Source organism: Maniola jurtina, chromosome 6 (genome assembly GCF_905333055.1).
Source record: "Maniola jurtina chromosome 6, ilManJurt1.1, whole genome shotgun sequence".
NCBI lineage: Eukaryota > Metazoa > Arthropoda > Insecta > Lepidoptera > Nymphalidae > Maniola > Maniola jurtina.
In genome coordinates this window covers 14,792,455-14,819,370 of record NC_060034.1, presented here as the reverse complement: position 1 = coordinate 14,819,370, position 26,916 = coordinate 14,792,455, and the positions used below count along the sequence as shown (strand labels likewise).

General features: G+C 35.1%; 1 protein-coding gene across 1 annotated transcript in view; it reads right to left on the bottom strand.

Moving 5' to 3' along the window:
• LOC123866475 (protein O-mannosyl-transferase TMTC1-like) overlaps positions 1–4,898 on the bottom strand; it is a 155,642-nt gene extending 150,744 nt beyond the window's left edge. Inside the window, exon 1 of the mRNA XM_045908065.1 lies at positions 4,679–4,898. The gene's annotated coding sequence lies outside the window, so the exon portion shown is untranslated. The remainder of the gene's footprint in view (positions 1–4,678) is intronic.
• Between the last annotated feature and the right edge of the window lie 22,018 nt (positions 4,899–26,916).

Sequence of the window (26,916 nt, the reverse complement as noted above, 5' to 3'; positions counted from 1 at the left end):
TCACTGTATTAGTGTTTGTTTAATATTTTACGTAGATTGATTTTTATTAACTCGCTTTCTTGTCTGTCTATGCGTTCGGTACAAAGTATTGATTTTAAACTATGTGCGACAATGCAATATTAACTCACTTTCTTATCTGCTTAACTGTTTGTGTGTCTGTTCGGCGCATATTTTGCAATTAACTTTAAACTAAGAGTAGCAATGGTTTTCACACATTATGTATCTGAATTTTCAGACATGCTGTTTTTCTTCACCGTTAAAACAAGTGTAATTTTTGCTTTAAACACACAAAACTTCGAAAAGTTAGAGGTCCCTGCCAGGATTCGAACCGCAGAGCCCCCGACTAGGCGGCCGAAATCTTCAACCAATAGGCTATTATAGCTTTTGTGGTGTATAATTATTTCCATTGCTACTGATCAGTGATCGATTGCCAGCCACTGCGGTCTGACATGAAATGGTTTTAGTGTTAAATAATTTATAATAACATATTTCTATTCCATTACAAACCGCAGTGCTATGATAAATTATATTAATTACAGATGCACGTAGTAACCAGCACATGTTTTATTAATAGATTTTAAAATAATACTTTGGTCAAAATTGTACTAAATATTCGAAAATTTCTAAATTATGACTTGGTTATTAAAATAAAATAATCTGAAAGAGAAATACATTTACAAGTTTTACTCTAGGTTTCTAAATGACACAAGTATTCCTTGAGAATTACCTATTAAAAAAAAAATTACAATCATAAGTTTTGTTAGTAAACATTTCAACATAATCTTAAATTCAAATTATTCAAATTACTAGCTGGTGGCCGCGATTTAGCCCTTGTGGATTTAGGTCTTACTCCGTGGGAACTATTTGATTTTCCAGATTAAAAGTAGCCTAAGTCACTTCACAGATCTTTCAAATTCAAATTCAAATTATTTTTATTCAATTAAACTTTTACAAGTGCTTTCGAATCGTCAAAATAATCTACCACTGGTTCGGAATGCTGTTCCTACCGAGAAGAACCAGCAAGAAACTCGGCGGTTGCTCTTTTCAAATGTACAATTTACAATAATATGCCATACTGTATACAAGCAATTGCAGCGCCGTGTATTGCTAGAGCGAATCAAATCCAAGCTTTTTTGTCATTTACATAATCTTCGATTGTATAATAAGCTTTTTTCAGGAGCATACTTTTAATAGATTTTTTAAACTTGTGTAAAGGCAAGTCTAAAATTGATTGTGGAATTTTATTATAAAATATTACACTCATTCCCACAAACGATTTTCCAACTTTCCTGAGGCGGAGCGTAGGATATGCGAGCCTATTACGGTTTCTAGTTTGCCGGTCGTGGAAATCACCGATTTTTTTGTAACTATGAATGTTTTGTCGTACAAAAATTATATTAGCGTAACTAACGTAGCTTTAACTATATCCATGCAAAAAATCACGTTGATCCGTTGCTTCGTTGCAACATGATTGAAGGATAAATCAACAAGCCAATAAACAACAAACAACCACACTTTCACATTTATGATATGGGTTGGGATAAGACGCTCGAATCTGAAATTACTACCCTAACTCTCCTTGAAAACTTGTACAGTGACTAAAGGGTCTGTTTATTTATGTGTTCTTTTAATTCATAAACAAAATGCACGAGCTTTTTGCATGAAAACCACCCTAATACGACAATAGGAAAACACGAATCAAGAACCACTTGACGTCGAGCGCTTTACAACTTCAACTCTTAATGGGGTTTCCTCGTTCCACTGTTTTGTAAACAAAGGGGATTTAGAAATGCGTAGCCGTAGCGACAAATAGAATTATTATTAGGACTACTAGCTGACGCCCGCGACTTCGTCCGCGTGGATTCAGGTTTTTCGAAATCCCGTGGGAACTCTTTGGTTTTCCGGGATAAAAAAGTAGCCCATGTGCTAATCCAGGATATTATCTATCTCCATTCCGAACTTCAGCCAAAACCGTACAGTAGTTTTTGCGTGAAAGAGTAACAAACATACACACACACACACACACACACACACACACACACACACACACACACACACACACACACACACACACACACACACACACACACACACACACACACACACACACACACACACACACACACACACACACACACACACACACACACACACACACACACACACACACACACACACACACACACACATACAAACAAATTTCCACGGAAAAGTACTTTTCCTTGGAACTGATACTTTTGATCGTATCATCAAAGAGATAAAAGATTTCCTTATGGTATAATTCAAATTCAGAAGTTTAGTCGTCATAACAAAGTGGAGTGGAGTAGAGTTTTTCTATAACTGCCTAAACTCCCTTTGGTGGTATTTTCACTAAATTACAACATGGGGTTCTTTAAGGGGCGGATTAACAAATTTCTGAAAGGCCGGTAACTCGTTGGCAGTTCCTTTGGTGCTGCAAATGTTCATGGGCGGCGGTAATCACTTAACATCAGGCGACCCGCCTGCTCGTTTGCTCGCTATTCTTATAAAAAAAACCACAGCTTTATTTACTTTGGATATACTTTGTTTGATATGCTTCTTCTTCCTCGTAACACTTTTGGCAAAGTGGGTATGATCATCACAAAGTGATGTCTTTTAGGACAGATGGTTTGCGCCTCACGAGCATTCGGGACTTCTCCCTGCTGGCCAACAGCCTGGTTGGTACACGTCAATCTATCGCATAGGTGACCCTCTTCGCCCACCGGTGCTCTCCATCTTATCCTGCACTACGAGATGCTCATTGGAGTCACTCTCACCGCAGGAGACATGTCCGAGGAACATTAGCTACTTTTTGGGTTGATTCCCATACGATTCTTAAAGAAGTCTCGGACATCATCTATTTGGTTCAGAGATAATATATATAGATATAGAGTATAGGCAACTTTTTATCCCGGAAAATCAAAGAGTTCCTGTGGGATTAGAAAAAATTACTACCTTGAATAATGAATATCCTTAAAAAGGCTTTCAGAATTTCGTACAAAGCTGGGGCGGGTCAGCTTGTAACCTATCAAAAGCTAAAAAGCTTACATTATAGCTACCATACTAAACTTATTTAAAAGAAAGTACGTACAGAATGTAAACCATATAATATCAAACTTGCATAATGAAGAACCGATTTTGCTCTACCGTTACCCGCTACCCGAAGCGGTAAAAGAGTTCGTCTAACAAACTTACAGGGGCACCCTGCGCTGAAACAACGAGAACTTAACAAGAACTTACCGGTAAGTGCACATCAACGCAACTTAACCTAGCTTTTCATTTGAAAATAAAAATGATCTAAATATATACAAGTGTAAATTAAAAATTTTCAACACCCCCGACCAGTGAAGGTTACAGTAACTAGAAAAGAGCTGATAACTTTCAAACGGCTGAACCGATTTTCTTGGATTATAGCTAAGAACACTCTCGATCAAGCCACCTTTCGAACAAAAACAAACTAAATTAAAATCGGTTCATTAGTTAAGGAGTTACGATACCACATACAGATACACAGATACACAGGTCAAACTTATTACACCCCTCTTTTTGGGTCGGGGGTTAAAAAGGAAAAGGTGACTGACTGATCGAATGACTGACCTATCAACGCACAGCTCGAAATATTAGATGGATCGGGATGTGGCATGCAGATAGTTATTATGACGTAGACATCCGCTAAGAATTTTTGAAAATTCAACCCCTCGGCGGATGAAGTGGCGGGCATAAGCTAGTTTAAAATAAGCTGTTTGACATTATGTCTATGCACTTCACTAACTTTTCGATTTTCTCGTTCTCTTCATGGAAATTCATGGAATTTCTTCATGGAAAAATCATATTCCTATTTTTGGCCTACTCGGATATCGAATAACCTGCGATAATAATTTTGACCTGATTGTAATATATCAGAAGCATCGAACGGGGAAGATGAGGAAAAGTAAATAAAACGATCATGATAATTACCAAAAGAATTGATCATGATCAATTATTATGATTAGTGATTAATCGGACTATAATTATTTTTCATATCATTTTATTTATTTCACATTTTTAATTTTTTATTCATTATTATGATTAAGGCACTTACAATGACAACAATTCATCGTTGCCTTGAGTTCGGAAATCAAATTCTACTGAACAAATTCACGATGAAAAATATCTTTATATACATAGTATTTTGTAAACCACTATGTCAATAAATCAGTGATTTCATATGCCAATAAATCAACCATTTCATTTAGATACAAAGTAAACAACGCCGCCAGTCGATGAAACCTACCACTAAAGAATCGATTTAATTCCACAAAACGGGATCAAAATTAGAGAAAAATTGGGAAAATAAAACATTTCAGTATAAAGCTGACTCATAACTTTTTCTTTCCAACCCCAATAGCTTTTTCCCATTCCACTTTGATTGATTATAAATAAACGGGTAAAGAAAGAGATAATAACATCACCCAGAATCCCGATTTTCGTATTTTCTGTCAGACTTAAAAACCGTAGAGCATTCGTAGAGGTGCTACGCCAAAATAGAATATGTAACTTTCCTTACAAAAAATATAGCGTTAACTCAATTCCTCCATCACATTGCATATTTACAAACTGCCCCAAATTATTTTCCAACACAATTACGTTTTTCCTGAAATGATTAAGCGATGTCACTTACCGTTTTCCAGGTTTCAAAAAAGCTCCCCCCTTTTTCGCAACAATGTTCAAAACACATTTACTAGCAATAAATTTTAGTTCAAAAGGCTGAATATTTTAAACTAACATTATTTATCTACTATTTCACACATTAATGACGAGTATCAGTTCGTCGATTCCCACGATCGGTCGTATGCAACACGATTGTAGGGGTGAAACCGAACCGACCACCCCCTACGATGGTCGCCTATCGACTGACAGGAGTGAAGATCCAAAACACGTTTCAGAACCAAGCTGCAGTGGCCAGGGCGCATGCTCCGTGCAACCGGCCTTCCTCTCATAACATCTTAAAACAGGGCCACTTTAAATTGAGTCCCAATTAAGCAATTTGCGCCGCTATTACATGATTGTTAAGGGCTATTTAAACTTCCCTGATATGTTTGGGCGTCATGGTTATTACGTTTCAGTATAGAGTGCCGTAAAGAAAGTTCGGAGCACATGTCGACCGGAACTGACTGAGTTTGTATGTTTTGACCCTTGTTTTAGCGAATTAAGTGAAGTGTTCCCATCTGGGCTTTATTTTTGTTCGTCATTTGAATTTGGTAAAAACCACGGAATAAATAAATATAGAACGCAATTTGTGTGCTTATTTTAGAGTGAGATTACACCTGTAAGTTTTAGTAAGGTGAGTAGCTTACTTGACTTATTACTTACGATAAATCTACTAATGTACCTATACACTCTTATAACGTAAGTTATCAAAGTCTAGAGAGGTACATTATAAATATGCAGCAATTATTACGTCCTCAATACATAAGAAGATTATAGAGTGGTACAAGTAGTTATTTAATAATATTAATAGAATTATAAAAAGAAATAATGCAATAAGTGGAATCTGATTAACTATAATAGACTTATCAAAGTCCGATTATGAAATTAAATATACAGGGTGGTCAAAAAGTCGTGGATCAAACGAAATAGGGAGATAGAGGAGGTCATTTCCAGCAAAAAAAAATTCTACAGCATGGCCATATTTAAATTGCCCTAAGAGTTATGAATATTTTTGGGTTTTTTAACAAAATACCAGATTCTCTTACAATTAGACTAATTAAAAAAAAAATGAGATAAAAACAATAAAACAAACGATGTTGTGTCATTACTAGATAATGTATCAGCACTACAAACCTTCTATTGAGGCTCTGGCTACCAAATTACAAGAGCAATTAATTTTTTTCCAAATTTTTTAAAGCGTTACCAAAAATTAAATGTCACTTTAAAAGCGCACTGTGAAAAAAAATGTACTACGGAAAAGTGACCCTGTATCAGGAAAACTTGCTGATTTAATGCCAATTTAAATGAGGTATAACACAATTACCCTTTGTTTCGTAATTATGGTATTATAATCGTTTTTTCATATCAAGGTGCAAATTTCAGTAGATTAGTTTAATTCAAAATAATTTTGAAGATTATCATGCTGCTAGTTAAACTGCTAGTTTTTTATACGTTGGAATGCTAGAAACATCACTGTGCTTGTCACACTTAAAATTTGTGAAAAGAACAGAAATTCTTCACTACCACCACGTGCCAGAACTACCCAGAACGCCCGTCTTGAAAGTAGTTCATCTTTTCTAGGAAACAAAAGGATAGGGCACTTATACGACCACAGCGCTCACTAATACGCCAGGGAGGTCATCAAAAAATCAACGTTATTCGCACGCAATAAATTGCAACGATATTCATCTATCGCCCCTCTCTCTAAGCCCCTCAATACCCATGATTAAAATACCTCACGGTGGATACCATTCGGACCCCTCCCTTCATAAAGTTCGGTCGGAAATGGGCGATTTGCATTTTTTAATTGTGTTAACTGCTAAACGACGCTTATACCGTCGACTTGGAGATTGTTTTTTTGCCTTTCAATTCATTTAACTGCCCATAACTTAATGGAAATGCTAATTCGAGGATTTTATTTCTGAAACTTTATTCCTTTCAATTTAAACCTCGATCGGAATTCGTTTTAAATGGGATTTTTGTTTCGTCGCAGACGAAAGACTGACAATTATTTTGCGTATATAAAAGAGCATTGAAAGGACGAATATAAAGTTTTTATTCGAGGTGTATGCCTACTCTTTGGTATTTAATCAATTTTTTTATATTGGATTTCTCAAAATCTTTGCTTAGTGTTTGTCTACGTTACAGAGGAAAATCCTACATAGACAATATCAAGTTATCAAGTGTCTAGATACTTTTTTTATTCTAATTAATATACTACCGCTTGGCTGTAATCACACCTGCTGGTAGGTGAAGATGCGGCCTGAGATAGAGCACACTTGCTTGCATAGAAGATGCCTATGTCCACTAAATCCACGGAATCAAGTTAGTACGGAAAACAAAAGCTCATTTGTAATTGCTTGGTCACTCAAAATGGTTAACTCCAACTGACTTTTTTTATCTCTGTCATTTATATGGGATTACGTAACAGAGAGATCCCTATATTAACTTCACTCCGTGGACAGCCTATAGATGTAGAATTAATTTTCAGTCTTCGTTACTCTAGTGTCTTCAGATCTCGCCAAATTCAGATTATTCAGACCCCAAAGTCAACAATACAGTTAGAGATATTCAATGACTGACTTATTGATTGACTTTCTCAACTGGACTTCGAGTACTACACAAACTATAAAATATTATAATTTTTAGACAGAAAACCGACTTTAAAACGACAAACAAAACTACGCCATTTCCACGGTCGGACCATGCATTACGTATTCAAACTAAGAGGATTTGCTCAGCGTATGTAGCCGGGCGTATGAAATATTAAAGAGATAGGCACCATATCTTACCGGAGGCCCAATGCGCCCTCCGGGAGGGGCCTGCCCGTTCCGCGCTCGTATGCACTCGTTTTTAAATAATAAATCGAGTTATGTCGGATAGGCTTTTTAATTGAATGCATAATAAATTGATGCATTACGTTTTCATTTATTTATAGGTATGCATTTGTATTGCGCTATATTTTTTTATACTCTACAGTTCTATTATTTTTTTTTACTAGCACAAAACAAGGAAAATCTAGGTAATATTAAAAATTGACAGCTAAATTCAAGAGCAAATAGTTCAGTCAATTTGCAAATTGCCCTCCGAAAAAAGACCTACCGTAATTTGACATAATGAATCGTTAGGGGGGCATGTCAAGAGGTCACAGGAAAAATAAAAAGGTCGCGCTGATTGCTGATTTTGAGAAATTCAAAAATGAATAAAAAAAAATTGAAATGCTTTTTTCTTGGAAACTATTGGTTTTAGGAAAAAGTTTTTTAAATAAAAATGTAGAGGGCATTACGAACTACATTTTTTGTCATTGGAGTGACGTCATCCGACTTGAAATACAAAAAGTAGAGGGCGCTAATGGATCAAAAAAGTGTTTCAACGCTATTTTCGATAGGAAAAAATGATTTTTTTATAATAATGTAAATTGGAAAGTTGTTCGTCACAAAATTAGCTACAACTTTTATTTAAACAAAATTTTTATAAAACTTACCGTTCTCGAGGTACAGGTGAAAAAGTGCAACGGAGCACAGCTAACGGTTCTTTTGTTACTAAATGAAAAAAACTAAATTGTCGAATAAATGTGTTTGTTTCAAAAGAAAGAAATAAACGTGATGCAAAACATAGATAAATTCACCTAAGTTCAAATTTTTGTTAAACAAAAGTTCAAATTTTTTGATAAAAAAGTAAGAAAACAATTACTGCTATTTCATTTAAATTAAAAAAAAGATAAAAACTGAATGGCATGAGAACTGTGCAACAGCACGGTACATAATGTACAATTTGTACACTTCGACAAGTTCCAGCTCGAAAACGGTAAGTTTTATAAAAAATTTGTTTAAATAAAAGTTGTAGCTAATTTTGTGACAAACAACTTTTCAATTTACATTATTATAAAAAAATCATTTTTTCCTATCGAAAATAGCGTTGAAACACTTTTTTGATCCATTAGCGCCCTCTACTTTTTGTATTTCAAGTCGGATGACGTCACTCCAATGACAAAAAATATAGTTCGCAATGCCCTCTACATTTTTTGTCATTAGAGTGACGTCATCCGACTTGAAATACTAAAAGTAGAGGGCGCTAATGGATCAAAAAAGTGTTTCAACGCTATTTTCGATAGGAAAAAATGATTTTTCTGTAATAATGTAAATTGAAATGTTGTTCGTCACAAAATTAGCTACAACTTTTATCTACACAAATTTTTTATAAAACTTACCGTTTTCGAGCTGGAACTTGTCGAAGTGTACAAATTGTACATTATGTACCGTGCCGTTGCACAGTTCTCATGCCATTCAGTTTTTATCTTTTTTTTAATTCAAATGAAATAGCAGTAATTGTTTTCTTACTTTTTTATCAAAAAATTTGAACTTTTTTATCAAAAAATTTGAACTTTTGTTTAACAAAAATTTGAACTTAGGTGAATTTATCTATGTTTTGCATCACGTTTATTTCTTTCTTTTGAAACAAACACTTTTATTCGACAATTTTGTTTTTTTCATTTAGTAACAAAAGAACCGTTAGCTGTGCTCCGTTGCACTTTTTCACCTGTACCTCGAGAACGGTAAGTTTTATAAAAATTTTGTTTAAATAAAAGTTGTAGCTAATTTTGTGACGAACAACTTTCCAATTTACATTATTATAAAAAAATCATTTTTTCCTATCGAAAATAGCGATGAAACACTTTTTTGGTCCATTAGCGCCCTCTAATTTTTGTATTTCAAGTCGGATGACGTCACTCCAATGACAAAAAATGTAGTTCGCAATGCCCTCTACATTTTTATTTAAAAAACTTTTTCCTAAAACCAATAGTTTCCAAGAAAAAAGCATTTCAAATTTTTTTTATTCATTTTTTGAATTTCTCAAAATCAGCAATCAGCGCGACCTTTTTATTTTTCCTGTGACCTCTTGACATGCCCCCCTAACGATACATTATGTCAAATTACGGTAGGTCTTTTTTCGGAGGGCATCTAATTATTCCTTACATATTTACTGAACTAAAAGGCTTAATATGAGAATTAAGATTTAAAAAACAACTGATACTACAATTAAAATGACCTAATTATCACTACTAAATATGAATATTATCAATTTTCATTTCATGTATAGTTTATCCTTTCATATGTATATGGACGAGATTATTTAAATAGTCGGCTATATATCGACAAATCTGAAACGCCAACAGCCGTTCCATATTCATTATTCATATATTATGAATATCACTTTAAATGCAGAATGGTCCATGTTTTCTAAATTCTGTAACTGCTATGGTACAGCAGTTATTCTGAATTTTTATAACTTGCGTAAATAAAATTTTATCGTTGGTGCTTCTAAAAAATGGATAAATAAGAGCGACCTTTTTATTTTCACTAGATATTCTTTCATAGTAATATTATTATAAACTAGCTCGAACCCGCGACTTCGACCGACGACGACTACACAAATTCCAAACCCCTATTTTACCCCCTTAGGGGTTGAATTTTCAAAAATCCTTACTGAGCGGATATCTACGACATAATAGCTAAACTGAGCATCATATAGTTATATTTTTATAGTAAAACTCGTCATCGAAAAAGATGCTAGCATATTGTGACGGAGTATATCCTATGGCTCGTCTTGGCGGGGGCACTGCCGTGCTCCCTGATAACGGAAAACACTTAAAAATAATAAAATCACATTAAACAAACCTCAGTGCTATTTTATCCTTTATTGTTTGGGTCATAAACACTAGTATTGCTCCTACTGTTGTATCACTTATGTTAACAATTGGTAGAGCGAAATATAGCTCCTAAGAAGATCTTCATATTCATGAAGTCAACACCGTTAAGTGTCTCCGAGTATGGCTGATGCAGCGTTTATTTTGTCCGTCTATTTTCCTAGAAACACTCCGCTGATCTATTGGTAGTGTATACGTAGTTATATAAGAATTCTAATAGTGCTCTCATTTTAGGGTTCCGTAAAGGCTGAGGTAAGGGTAACGCTGATGTGTCAATTATTGTATTACAGTGTTGATCTGTGCGTGGCCGTCCACATTTTATGTATGCCAAAAAACATCTTACAGCACCTTCCAGATATACACCCGTTCCGTAAACACATTTGAATAAATGGCAAATCTTGCACAGTGCACTAAATTACAATTCAGCTAGCACACAGCGTTACGGCCTAAAATTAATAAACGCCTCTCTTTCTATGACGTTTACTTTATAAGTTATCTCACTCTTCGAGTTAAAAAGTCAAACGCGCCGCGCCGTAGGGGTTTTATTACCATTAAATTTCTCGGGTGACGTAACCAAAAAAGGTGCTCTGAAAAATTCAGATTTCTAGTTTAACTCAATAAAAAGATACGACTCTTCAAAAAGGAATTGGCGTAATGTAAATAATATGTCAAACATGCACGGAACCATTCCAGGGTCTTACTCGTCTAGTTTTGCTATTCCAACAGATGACTAGGCATTTCTCGCTGTCTACAATAATGTTGTCGGTTGTACCTACACTAAAATAAAATTATAAAGCCACTAGTCGATGCCCGCGCTTTCGCCGACGTGTATTTAGGTTTTTCAAAATCCCGCGGGAACTCTTTGATTTTCCGGGATAAAAAGTAGCCGATGTGCTAATAATCCAGGATATTATCTATCTCCATTCTTTTCAGCCAAATCCGTCCAGTCGTTTTTGCGTGAAGGAGTAATAAACATACACGCATATACACACAAACTTTCGCCAATAATATTAGTGTGATATTCTGTTATGCGCTCATAGTCACTATACTCTTCCACAGTTTCATATAATTAGTAGCATACTACTATGATACCTTGTTCATCTCAAGACTAGTGAGCAACTATACCTCCCAAACAACTTTAAACACAAAAGAAAACTTTTATCGAGACAATTAAGGTACAGTAACCTTGGCCGCAATCAATCCGTGTACTATAGGAACCTATAGAAAGTTCGGAGCTACGCTCAAACGATTTGTATCAAGTTTCCACGCCATAACCATCCCGGGGGGGACATTGATTGCGCTGATTCTACGGAATTTGCATTTTATAATTAAAGAATTAGAGCCGACCTTTGCGGAGGGGTGTTTTATTTACTTCGTCGTCTTACATTCAAATGGACGAGTTTCGTCGTGTTCACGTAATAGTGTCTACGCTTTGAGCCTTGTGATGCAAATTTAGAATTATTCACTTAGGCTCCCTTTACCTTTCAAATTTTGCTAATAAAACTTTGTGAATGTCTTATGAAAGTGTTTAATTTGTCTTTCTCTTCTATTTTTGGGGTCTTGCTTCTTGACTCTCTTTTGCATTTTTCTGTTTTTTTGTGTGATAAGAGGGGGGGATAAGTTTGACGTGTGTATCTGTGTATTTGTGTATCTGTCTGTGGCATTGTTGCTCCTAAACTAATGAACCGATTACAATTTAGTTTTTTTTTTTTTTTGAAAGGTGGGTTGATCGAGAGTGTTCCTAGCTATAATCCAAGAAAATCGTTTCAGCCGTTTGAAAGTTCTCAGCTCTTTTCTAGTTACTGTAACCTTCACTTGTCGGGGGTGTTATAAATTTTTAATTTAGGTACACTTGTATGGCAATAAAGCTTTATACCTCTACTGTTTTATATGATTCTAAAAATATCTGTAATTTTAGTGATTTTTTAGATTGAGTTTTATGAGTATAGTAAATGTATTATTTTATGCAACTTAAACTTATTTTTAACCTCTTGGTTTTTCGTCTAATTTGCATGACTGTAGGTATAAGATATATGACGAATATTAAGATTTTTTTCAGACATGTCTATAAGGGCGGATAATTTTCAAAGGAAAACCCTTTCAAAAGAATCACAGGTAATACAGAAATAATAGGCGACGATATACGGCGGGCAGTGCCTGGATAGGAGGCAAACGTTGAAAACTCGTACCTACCTACTCCGATATTTTTCAGCCTGTCGAAAAGAATCTACAAAAAAAAAACATTTTCTTACTTGAATATTGCACAATTAAGCTATATTGGTTGTTCCTCAAAGTATCTATATTATGATAACCTTTAAGAAGAAAAGCTCTTCCTATAATTTAATGAGCTAAGAGACCCTTCACAGAATATCCACGGATTTAAATTATTTACGAGCCCCAGAGGCTACTGGTTTATTTTTGGAAATGAGTATTGCTTTTGGCCCTATTCCTTTAATCGCATGGGAATACGGAGTAGTCGGAAGAAAACCCTTGATACGTGGGTTTGGGTCTTGTGGTAATAACTAGCTGACACAAACTGGCTTCATTCGGTGGAATTTCTAATAACCTTTTCTTAAGTACTAGATATAGAAAAAACTTACACATGAAACCTAAAGTTTCTAGACCCAGGGCTACGTACGTCGATTTAATAAAATGTCAGTTAGTCAGTCAGTTTAACCTTTTATTATAATTGGTAGTTAACACCCGCGTCCACGAGGATTTAGGTTTTTGAAAAATTCTTTGGTATCTCTGTCTGTACCTTTCGTCCTAGTTTCAACGATTGAACCGTGAAACGATGTGACAGACAAACAGATTGACAGACCCATTTTTTGAATGGATATACTGGAGTAACATACATAATATTAGGTATATACCTACTAACTTTAGACAAAATCACAGAGTTTTTACTGAGTTTAAAATCTAAGTCTAGGCAAATGGTTTTTTTTTTTATTCAGATACAAGACGTAAGCCCTTGATTGCAATCTCACCTGGTGGAAGTAATGATGCAGTCTAAGAGGGAAGCGGGCTAACCTAGAAGGGGTATGCTAGTTTTTATTAAACCCATACCCCTTTGGTTTCTACATGGTATCATACTGGAATGCTAAATCGTTTAGCGGCACGGCTTTGCCGGTAGGGTGGTAACTAGCCACGGCCGAAGCCTCCCACCTGACAAAGTACCCGACAGAGAAGTAGCAAGTATCATCCAGTTTTATTATAACCGACGTCCGTTATAATATTCGATGATTCAGTATTTATAAATCAAATATTTATATACCTGCCCCGTATTGGGCTTTGTTAGCATGTCAGCATGTTGTCTGAAACCTAAGCACAATGTTGTTATCGTATGAACCAGCTAAAACAAACAATATGTAACCATATGAACATTACAAAAATATTTTAATACAATTTCATTTACCAATTGGGAGTAAAAAGTGGTGATATCTGATAAGTAGGTGATAGATGGTTCTGTTGTCATAATTAGAGAGACATTTCGGAATTACTTATGAGTGTTTTAAGCAATCTATCTTCTAAATAATATATGTATATAACTATATATGTAATATATGTGTAAAAGGAAATGATAATTGACTGATGACTGACTGACTGACTGACTGATCTATCAACGCACAGCTCAAACTAATGGACATATTGACTTTGAAATTTGACTTTATTATTGTTCCAATACAAGTTAGCCCTTGCCTTCAATCTCATCTGGTGGTAAGTGATGGTACAGTCTAAGATGGAAGCTAACTTTTCTATCAAGAGAAGCCACTTTCAAACTCTTTTTAGACGGGCAACAATTTTTAATTAGAAAAGAAACCCGCTCATTTTATTTGTTTGGCAAATATTTGCATACTTGCCGTGTACCGGGCAGCACTAGCATGTTACTACAGCAGGGTTGTTATCGTGAGAGACAGCTAAAACAAACACTGTCTAAGCACTGTAGGTAGACGAACTTATAATATCTATATAATGTATCTCTACAGATAGGTAACTATCGATTTTCTTTAACATTATTTAATTTAAAGGGCAGTCATACCTGATATATACACGACTAGCTGATGCCCGTGACTCTGTCCGCGTGGATTTAGGTTTTACAATCCCGTAGGAACTCTATGACTTTCCGGGATAAAAAGTAGCCTATGTCACACTCCAGGTTTTTAACTATGTCCGTGCAAAAAATCATGCCAATTCGTGGATCCGTGCGGCGTGACTGAAGAACAAACAAACAAACAAACGCACTTCCGCATTTATAATATTAGTATGATAGCAGTTGAGTGCATGCCTATTTAGTTTAAAAAAAACCGGCCAAGTGCGAGTCAGACTCGCGCACTGAGGGTTCCGCACTCGGGTATTTATTCCAACATTTTGCACGATAAATCAAAAACTATTATGCACAAAAAAAAATTGTTTTAGAATGTACAGGTAAAGCCCTTTCATATGATACTCCACTTAGTATAGTTATCTTACTTGAAAATTTAAACATATTTTAATTTTTTTTAATAATGTGACCACAAATTCGCGGTTTTCAGATTTATTTCTGTATTTGTGCTATAAGACCTACCTACCTGCCAAATTTCATGATTCTAGGTCAACTGGAAGTACCCTATAGGTTTCTTGCCAGACACGACGGACAGACAGACAGACAGACATCAAAGTGATCCTATAAGGGTTCCGTTTTCCTTTTGAGGTACGGAACCCTAAAAAACCAGCCAAATGTGAGTTGTACTCACATACGAAGGGTTCCGCACCATCGTACAAGAAACAACACTTTCTAACTATATTTTAAATTTTCACGGCAGCCAATTTGAATTTTCTATTATTTGTTGTTATAACGGCAATAAAAAAATACACATTCTGTGAAAATTTCACCTCTCCACCTCTATTACAGTTCACGAGATACAGCCCGCTGACAGACAGACAGCGGAGGTTTAGTAATAGAATCCCGTTTGCACCTTCAGTTACGGAGGCCTATAAAACGTTTGCTCTTCCATAATAAAATTGCCATCTCAAGCCGCACTAAACACACTCATGGTAACTTGAAAACACTAGGGCCTGATTACATGTATCACCAACCCTTTATAATAATGAACCGGAAACCGCTAAAGCAGCCCCCCACGGTCCACCTGTCCTTATCTCCCCCGAACAACACGAACAATTAACGCGCCGTGTCTTATCACTGCCATGTTTAACAGAGCTCTCTCCGTCACTTACTCCATACAATCGTAGTTCCCATTTCATTTGAATATTAAGCAACCAAAGTCCATGAAATTTTGCAGACATAGTCTAGAAACTAATATCTGTGTCTGTGGTGTTTTAGATTTTTCTAAAAATATGTAGTTTTAAAATTACAGGGGCTCAAAGATTTGTATTTTTCTTCAAAAAAAGGCCCAACTTTGTGCTCGTTTTTCTAGACAACGAAGCAATTTAATGAAATTTGGAAAAACCACAGACCTAGAAAATTTAATGAATATTATGTAGTAAAAAAATTATCGTTATATATTTTATATTGTTATAATTATGTGGGAACTACGAAAACCAGAAATTACACCCAGAAATCTTGAAAATTTCGTGCTGTCTCGATTTGTGCAAGCGGGGTGGTGAAGTGCGGGGGACGACACGTGAAACTGACAGAAACTGACAGTCTAAACACACGGGCCACATTTAGACTGCACCCAACTCCAAACTTGTCGATAGGTCTAACTAAATACACTGGTACATTTCAACTTGCGTTAGACGTATGCGTTACCTACTCAGACGTTGCCTGTAGATAAAAATATGTCTCATGTTTGCTGGCAATAGCGCATGCATCAAACCCTGCAAGTTGCAACTCTCTTGCAAGCTATTCCTCACGCAATACGCACAGCTTTAATATTATAATTTTTGACAATGTATACTATATGTAATGCCATATCACAGGTCACTCTCTGATTTATTGCTAACAATTTACTTCCAAATGCAAAGAAATCTAAGTGTGTTGAATTCACACTGCCCAATACCAGGACCTTAAATGACATAAATTCATTGATAAATAATCATATGTTGAAAATAAAGGAGAACCCCGTGTTTCTCGGTATAATGTTAGATGCAAAGCTTCTATGGAACACCCACATATCAACACTTGATGGTAAACTCAGCTCTGCTGCTTACACTGTTAGAAAAATTCGACAGGTACTGTCAGTACCTGTCGAATTTTTCTAACAGTGTAAGCAAGTGTAAGTAACGTGGAAACTGCAAAAATTGTATATTTTGCCTATTTTCACTGTATTATGTCTTACGGACTCTTGCTATGAGATAAAGCGGTAGATATTGAGAAAAAAATGTATTACAGAAAAGGACAAAACGTGCAATTTATAATTTAAAACCGCGCGCTGCCATACAATAAAAATATAAGGAAATAAGTACCTTATCTATTATCTTATAGTAGCTTCTAAATATATTTACAACTAGTTAATGCCCGCAGCTTCGCTCGCGTGGATTTAGGTTTTTAAAAATCCCGATCCTTTCATTTCCCAGAACAAAAGTTGCCTGTCCGTAATAGCCCGTCCCCGGGATGCAACTTGTTTCTGTATCACGTAAGAATTATTAAACGGATGATCCTTTTCAAATCCCGAGGGATCACCAGGATTTAGGAGTGCAATTTCTTACAGCATCAGGGTTGAGGTCAACGACAAAGTGTTTACTTGGTATAGATACCTTCAATATCAATTAATAATCGACACTTTTTAAATCCCATTAGCTTTAGTAGTCAGGTCCCCTGCAACATCAGGATTGAGGAGTTGGAATCCAAATTTTTTATTGAACAATGTCGCAAACTTTCTTTATCGATTAAAAAAACTACCCAAAATTACGCAGTTAGGTTACCTGCCAACAAATTTCATGGTTTTGAGTCAACGGGAAGTACCCTAGAGGTTTTCTTGACACACACGACAGACAGAGAGATAGACAACAAAGTGATCCTATAAGAGTTCCGTTTTTCATTTTGAGGTACGAAACCCTAGAAAACGTAGGAACGGCATTCCGAACCAGTGGTAAATTTTTCTGACCATCCAAAAACACTTTGAAGTTTACCTAAAAGTTTACAGGAATAAAAATTTATCATTCAAAAAATTTCATTCTATTCCATTCTGTTCAAAGATAAATAGATAATAAAAATATTTGTCACCGAAACAATAATTTACGATACATCAACCAATATCAATTTTACTGATGACAATCTGACTATTACCAAAGTGAACGACTACTATAATATCTATTATATACGACTAACATAATATGTATTATAAATTGTGTGCCGTTTGCATTCTCACTAGGTTCTCATTAAGTTTGTTTTATTTGGTTAAACTTTCTGGCATTTATATTGTTATGACGTTTAATTGGCAAACAGTCTGTTTATTGGCTGAAACTCAAAAATTCAGCCAATCACAACAAAGAAAATATTGTAATAATGATTGATGCAGCTTTCTGTAATTGAAAACAAAATATTTGACATTAACTTGAATGTGACAGTGTTTTCCGGATAGGGTTGCCAGAGACCCCGTATTTTACTGATTACCCCGTATTTCAGGATACAGAAACCTGTAATTATGAAAATAAAATACGGGGCAAATAAAACTAAATATTTTTAGGGTTCCGTAACTCAAAAGCAAAAAAGAACTCTTATAGGATCACTTTTTTGTCTGTCAGTCTGTCAGTCTTTCCGTCTGTCCGTCTGTCCATCTGTCCTTCTATCCGTCTGTCATGTGTTCATGAACAAATATTAGTATTTTCAATTTTCAAAGTAAGATAACTACATATATCAAGTGGGTTATCATATGAAAGGGCTTTACCTGTTCATTCTAAAACAGATTTTTATTTATTTTTATGCATATTTTTTTAATGCATAACAGTTTTTGATTTCTCGAGTAAAATGTCGGAAAAAATACCCGAATACGGAACCCTCGGTGCGTAGGTCTGACTCGCACTTGGCCGGTTTTTTACAAATTCAGCAGGAGCTGGCTGGCGAAATCAAACACTGACGTTATGTCCAGTAGAAAGAATATTTTCCGTTTGCGGCAATGCGTAGCCGAAACCCACTCGATATTGATCATGGTAGCCAAGGCGGCGGGGCTTGGTTTGAGGATGTAAGCCTTTTTTATACAAGTTAGCCCGTGACTTTAATCTTTTCTAGTGGTAAGTGATGATGCAGTCTAATTTCTTGGCCGTTAGGGCCATACTAACCATATAACTAGCCATAACCGAAGCCTCCCACCAGACCAGAAATTTTGAAATGGCGACTGCGCCTGGGAAGCCGTCAAAAACCTAAGCCTAAATTAATACTTACACTATTTCTTGCATTTGCTTACCAATTTTTTTTTGGAAATATATCAAACATTTCGCGCTCACTTCACTCGCTCTTTGAATTTCTATTACTTAGTGTAAACCCCGCATTTCGTTTGCATGAATTTAGATTTTTAAAAATTCCGTGGGGGATTTTCCGGGCTAAAAAGCCGCCTAAAAAAAATGTCTGGGATGCAAGTTACCTCTGAATAGTAAGTACCAAAATTTTGGTAAAGAAGATGGGCCGTGAAAGGGTAACAAATAGATAGGCAAATAGATATACTGTCGTATTCGTAATATTAGTATGGATAGGAAGCTTTAAAAATAAAATCTTGCTATGGCTACACTCGTTTCCCTTTCACTTTAATTTTTTCTGTATTGAACCAAAAACACTTACGCTCACTGCGCTCGCGCTTTTTTATTGTTGTATTTTATCTCACTGTCAAATTGAAAGGCGAAATTCCACTAACCAGGTAATTAGCCCATAAAGTTGAGCGAATGTTTTTTTCCTCATGACAGGATTCAGTTCCGGCCCTGATAAAACCTCTCCCGCAATCGATTCCTGGCTACGGCCATAGTATTGATACTGTGAAGGTGGAATTACAAATTAAATGTAATTTTAAGTTGAAATGAAAAGATTGTATGCATGAAATGTATAACATTTTGCTTTACAACACTAAGAGTTTTTAAAAGCTATTTAAATAAATAAATCTTTTATTTAAAACCACATTGCAAACACAGTTCACCAATCAAGACACGGCAACATACAGAGAAAAAATACAAAACTTACAAATAAACTGAAATATCTAAATAGGCTTTCCATGCATTTCAGAGAGAACCACCGCCTATTTCTTCAAATACTTCAAATTTTCAAATTTCTTCAAATCTAAACCCCGTATTTTTGATGGTGGTAGCCTGTAAATCAAAAAGAGCCAGGTGGCAACCCTACTTCGACCTAGACAGAATGAAAAATTGTTTTCATTACTCGGTATGCCTACTGCCATAGTGTGACAGAAAGTGTGACGGTAGTTGTGACCTCTGATTGGCCGACTCTCTTTCACTATTTGCTAAAATTGATGATTGCAACAACAATTTTTCTTTTTTGTAATCGAAAACAGAACACGGACGTCAAACAGGTTGACTAATTGCAATCATTTCTGACCGGCTAACATTGTTCCGCTAGTGGCTAAAACTCACTGTCGCAGCAAGAACATGGTAAATTCAGCCAATCACAGCAATTTGAAATTTGGTTATCACAAATGCACCGATCTAGGAACCGAGAATGCACGAACCAGGGCAGATAGAGATAAGAACAATAATATCATACGTAGGAAATCGACGGGGGATCGTTGACAAGGATAGCCTTAAGAGGGGTCTCTGTCACTCGCTCCATACAAACGTAGTTCCAATTTCATTTGAATATAAAGCAACCAAAGACCATGAAATTTTGCAGACATATTCTAGAAACTAATATCTATGCCTGTGGTTTTCCAGATTACCGTTAAAATATTCGGTTTCAAAGTTACGCGGTCTTAAAAATTCAAATACAAATCTTTGAGCTCCTGTAATTTTAAAACTACGTTTTTTTAGAAAAATCTAAAACTCCACAGGCATAGATATTAGTTTCTAGTATATGTATGCAAAATTTCATGGACTTTGGTTGCTTAATATTCAAATAAAATTGGGACTACGATTGTATGGAGTAAGTGACGGAGAGAGCCCTGTTAAACTTGTTTGCTTTAACCGGATCGCGAACAAATACCAGCGGGCGTTACGCGTATCACGACCCTTGTGCACAATTCATACAAATTGGTTACAAGATCCCCTACGTAGCAATGTCCTTCCAAATTTATACGCTACGATACGACGTTATATACGATATGATATCATGTCGTAAATTTTTATTTACGACATGATATCATATCGTCGTTCAACAAATATTTATTTTTTGGCAAAGACATTGTAAGGTCTACATCTCCTGAGGATGCTCCGGTGACGAGGCGAAACGCTCGTCGAGTGGTGTTGGAATTTGTGTGGTTCTGCGTACCATACAGATTTTGTTGGTTTGGCGGATTATAGCAAATTAAGCTTTTGGTTCCTTGTATATCATGGACTTTCGCAAAATAATGCCTGCTTCTATAATACATTTAACCATATTTGATACCTCAAGTTAGTGGTAATGATATCTATATACGAGTATGACGATACGACTTATATACTTACGACATGATATTAAATTCTTGAACCCAAATTGTCCGCAGCGTGACAGAAAGCATTCACTATGGCTACTAGAAATTTTAATATGGGGGAACTACATTATGAAGGCGCTCACACTGCGAAGCGCACCTAGGATATCAGGTTTTAACGCCATGTGTGCTATCGCAGCCATGTTTATACTTGATTTATACTTGATTGACAAATACCAGGGGGCATTACATGTATCAAAGCCATTACATTATGCACGATTCAAATAAATTGGTTACAAGATCCCCGTCGTAGCAATGTTCTTTCACTCTTTTTACTGTACGACCTTGTATCGACACGATTTTGAGTCGTGTCGTAAACAAAATAGTCATTTTAATATTATCTATGCTGTCAATATTTTTATACAAACCATACTAATATTATAAATGCGAAATGCTGTATGTTAGCTTTCATGGCTAGAAAACTGAAAAACCAAACCGACCTAGCGACAACTATACCTAAATATAACGATACAGAATTAGGTACTTAGTGTGAGTATTAACGGTTATATCAATTATTAAATAATCAAATTTGTTATTCCTTAAATCAATATATTTTTTTTTTTTCAACTATTGTAGAACGTCATAGCTTAGTTTTATCGTAGCATTTCAAAGAGCTACGAAAGCTACGGAGAAACTACGAGATAACTTTTGAGCGTACATAAAAGTCTAAATGAGCGCCATTAAAGGTTGCCATTATTGGCATTTATTGGACTGATTTGTATATGAGCAATGGTTAATTAAGTTGGATATCCAAAGCTGAATCCCTGCATTACCCAGAGCAGCGGTCAGTTTAAAGTACACAAAAGGGCAACTTTTTTTATTGATTACAAGTTTGTTTTTGCGATCGAATCTTCTTATAATTAGTTAACCGGGCAAACCTAGTAGGATTGTGGCAGTTTTATTGACTTTATAAACCCTAATTGGTGTCTACACAGCCTCGTGATGAAACTTAAGTCACTTGACGGCCTATTTTATCCTTGAGGGTAGTAACCAGCTACTTTCATAGCATCGCTTTCATTTACGAGATACCATAATATATCTGTCTCCAAAAATACATAAGTATATTAAATATCAAAATATCGTACACTGTAAATGCCTTTACGCATGCAAAGTACACACCTATAATAGCGAGTGCCTTTTAATATTTTAAAGTTCATTTTATTTTATGGGCGCAAATAAAACCCGGTCAAGTACTTGACGGACTTACCAGCCGAGCCTCCATTAACCTATTTCCTCAGTTTTTTTACGCTACAGGAACTATTGTGTACATTTTCTTTTTATTTTTATATTTTCAAACTAGTGAGCCGGGAAAACATTCCATTTCTCGATTTAAGCTTTTAGTTTACCTAGATTTTCATATAAATTATAACTGTTTTTTACCCGACTGCGGCAAAGCCAAACGGAAGGGTTATGATTTTAGCAGTCTATGTATGTATGTATGTATGTATGTGTGTATGTTTGTATCCAGATTCTGTGTGTTCCACCGTAGCGCCTAAACTACTTGGCCGATTTTGATGAATGAGGTGTCAATCGATTCGTCGTAAAACTCCGGTGACTACACTTTATATGAAAAAAATTGACCTAACGGATGTTACATGAAAAAAGTGGGGGTCTCCAAAGAGTTCGTAAACATAAATGTACCCTACTTACAACATTAAAATATACCAAGCGACAGAGAACCAATTTTAGTATAATATATTTCAGTGTTTATTAAGACGATCGCAGTCGGGTTTAGTTTTCAACTTTGTCTTGTTAAATTTTATTATTTTTGTTGTACACCATTATCATATGACAGAGCATCTCATGGTTTTGGTAGGTTTTTGATAAGGGTAGGATAGATCATAGTTAAATTTAATCACCCAGCTGTTTATGTATCTTTATAAATAAATTTTGAAATTACTTATGACCCTAAACCCTAAGTAAACTACATTATTTAAGCGTAGTTGGTCGAATCCAAATGATTATAAACGGGGTTTAAAAAATTTCATAAATATTTATTTAAAACTGAAATTAAATATTTCCATATATTTTTTTTCGTTCGTGTTCAACTTTTTGATACCTAAAACTGAAGTGAATGAAATATTTATGTTTTTTCTTTCATTATTATGTTCAACTTTAGATAAGGTTAGGATGGATCAAGAAGGTAGTTAAAATGTTATCGGCCAGTTTATGTGCCGTATAAATAAATAAATTTTGAAACTACACCCCTAAACCCCGTCAAGATTACGTTATTTACCCGCTGGTCGGATCCAATTATAAACGGGGTTTAAAGGATGAACTATTAAAGCCTGCCATCCGAAACTTTTTATAGGCACATTAAATTAGATATCATTTTAGTGGCGCAATAGGTTGGACGGGGGTTTACACCCTTTTTATGACCATCGGATTATTGGGGTGCACTATAATATAAGTTATTTATCGGCATCCAAACTATACTGTATTTCTCGGGATACACGTGATAAGACTTATCTTACAACAAGCTGCAATCTGTATTTTCATCACTATCAGTATATATTAAAGCTGAATTCTTGTTTGTTCTGGCTGATTTCAGAAAACAAATTGGTACTTATAACACCTTTCTTTTTGGGTCAGGGGTTAAAAAACACGACTTTTCTGCCAAAATGTAAAATACAGTCAACATATTGTTTTTTTTTTTTTTTAAACCATAGCCAGCTGCCATGATACCCCATACAATGCCCCATATATCCAAAGTTCAGGCATTTAGAAGTTGTGGTAGTAAACTTGCATACATACTCCACTCCACTTTTTCTCCACTGGGCCACTTTTGTATAATCACTTGCCCAGCTATATAATTGAACCCCTGAACTTCCTTTATTTAAGAGAAAATTGAAAAAACTATTATTAGAAAAGACATATTACTCAATTAATGATTACCTCTCAGAAAAGTTATAACTGTATTTTAATTTTGGACATTTTGCTATTATTATTTAAATGTTTTTTGTGTGACCTAAATGTATCTTAATTTAATGTAACATATTGCATGCTTATAAGCAGAATTTGGCTGTACCTTTTTGTATTTGTAACATCGCCACTGTTTACCCAAATTCGCAATAAAGAAATTTGATTTGATACACCCCGAAAACATTACACTCCTTGTTTTGGGTAATCATGTAAACAGAAGGTGCAATTGAATCAATTTCACGATAACAAGAGAGAAAGCGCAATATAATTCTTGCGAAGTCCGTAAAAGGATTGTCGTAATAGCAACGCAAAGTTCCTCAAGGCAATGTTGTGTAAACAAGTTTTCTATGTAAGCACCTCTATGGCCGGTATGAAACGATTTCGCGAACGAGTTGCTCAGAGAGTTTACTGTTATTAGAGCAACTGTTTTTCACAAAATTAACAGGGCTCTCTCCGTCACTCGTTTCATACAATCGTAGTTCCAATTTCATTTGAATATTAAGGAACCAAAGTCCATGAAATTTTGCAGACATATTCTAGAAATTAATATCTGACGTGTCTGTGGTGTTTTAGATTTTTCTAAAATATGTAGTTTTAAAATTACAGGGGCTCAAAGATTTGTAAGAAAATTTTTAAGACCGCGTAACTTTGAAACCGAATATTTTAACAGAAATCTGGAAAACCACAGACATAGATATTAGTTTCTAGAATATGTCTGCAAAATTTCTTAACTCGACCTAACAGCCTACCGCTTGTGATATGCCAAAACTCTACCACCGGTTCGGAAAGCAGTGCTATTTAGAAGAGCCGGCAAGAAACTCAAATGCGATCTATACTAACTATTGTACTATGTATTGTATTGTATTGTATTGTATTGAACTATGTATATTACAAAGAGGTTAAAGTCAGTTTACGAGTTGTATGTAGAGGACATCTCCGATACTGAAGATTTCACTGATAGAGAACTACATTATCCCAGAATGCTAAAGGTAATCACTATAGAATGGCTATAAATATATTTCAAACTTATTCCTTAGATAAAAGCTATTTATACTATCTAAGATACACAGAAACAGATACACAGGTACACACGTCAAACTTATAACACCCTTCTTTTTGGGTCGGGGGTTAAAAAATCAGTCGTCAGTTTAAAATCAAACAGGCAAAGTTATACCTACTCAAAGGTTTGATATACAAATCCTGCTGCTCCATGGCCGAACTCAATGGAGTAGCTAATATTATTAAATTGAGTTTATTTGCATGCAGCGACGTAAGGTAGCTTCCCGCGCTGAGCTCGGAATAGGTGATAAAATGGCAGTGCTTTCATGAAACGCGCGATGTTTCTACTAAACAAAAACTACCTGGTAATTTTACCGAAACTAACTTGATTTTACGGAAAAAGTACCTTTAATTAGAAAATAACACCTCTCTCGTTTTGTTGTAATTAGGTGCTCTTATATTTTTCAGTGCGGTGAAAGCCTAGTAGTTAAGTTCCCCAGTCGAGGGTCCGGGGTTCGATCCTGGGTTGTCACGATAACTTCTCAAAAAATTGCGTTATTTCATTTATGGTATTACTAGAGCCCACGGCTTCCCCCGGGTGGATTTCGGTTTTTGAAATCTCGTAGAAACTCTTTGCTTTTCCGGGATAAAACGTAGCCTATGTCCTACAGGGGTGTATCCCAAGTTTGTACGGTTCAGCGGTTGGGCCGTGAAAACGTAGCAGACAGACAGACACACTTTCGCATTTATAATATTAAGTATGGATAGTATAGATTTGGATGGATTTCACACGTGGAAATAATAATTATGGTGTTAATGTAGCAATTATCTTAATTGCTTAGATACTAGCACTTATACATTCGAAATTCACTTTATGTTAATTCACATTAGATATTATGTACACTTGACTTCGAGTATAGAAATAGACGTGAATAGGTAGAAATACAAGTGAATACTTTAGTATAAAAAGAATAATTTACAAATTAGATGGTTTATAAAAGTATACTTCTAAAAACATTCCGCTAAAGGAAATTATAAGCAGCTTAAGTTAACGAATTATTCAAAACCTTTGTAAATATAAAACGTAAACGTGGAGCAACCCAACCGCTAGAACTTCAAACTTGTAGTTTGTTCATATCAAGGTCTACGCTAGAGACATTTTGATTTAAAACTTTTTGTCTTGTCTCCTTTTTTTCTACATATAGTAGGTAGATTAAATTTTAAATGGTTAATTATATTCAACGTACAGAAAGACAAAAACTTCCATTTTTATTTAATTTTATACTTTCATAACGTACATTGTTACAATCTTCGTGGAGTACCATGCATAAAATAAATATTTTTAACATAATTTTTTTGTAACACAATGATAGAATTCTTGTTGTGTGTTCTTTTTTATTTATATTATTAGTTTTGGTACAAAATAAGGTAAGGTTTACCTAAGGTAGAGAAACAATTAATCAACAAAGAAAATCTTTTTTCCTGACCAAAATTTTAATCTCATACTTTAGGCTATTATATTATAAGCAGTATCTTTAACAGGGCTCTCTCCGTCACTCGTTTCATACAATGGTAGTTCCAATTTTATTTGAATATTTAGCAACCAAAGTCCATGAAATTTTGCAGACATATTCTAAAAACTAATATCTGTGTCTGTGGTGAGATTTTTCTAAAAATATGTAGTTTTATAATTACAGGGGCTCAAAGATTTGTATGAAAATTTTTAAGACCGCGTAACTTTGAAACCGAATATTTTAACAGAAATCTGGAAAACCATAGACATAGACATTAGTTTCTAGAATATTTCTGCAAAATTTGGTTTGGTTTTAAAAAAAAAAAAGACTTTGGTTGCTTAATATTCAAATTAAATTGGAACTACGATTGTATGAAACGAGTGACGGAGAGAGCCCTCTTAATATAGATATTATTATAATTTGACATTACTATTTATTCTAGAAAGTACTCGTAGCTAAATAGCTCCTATTGTTAGACTGAAAGATTTAGACGCATTTCTTT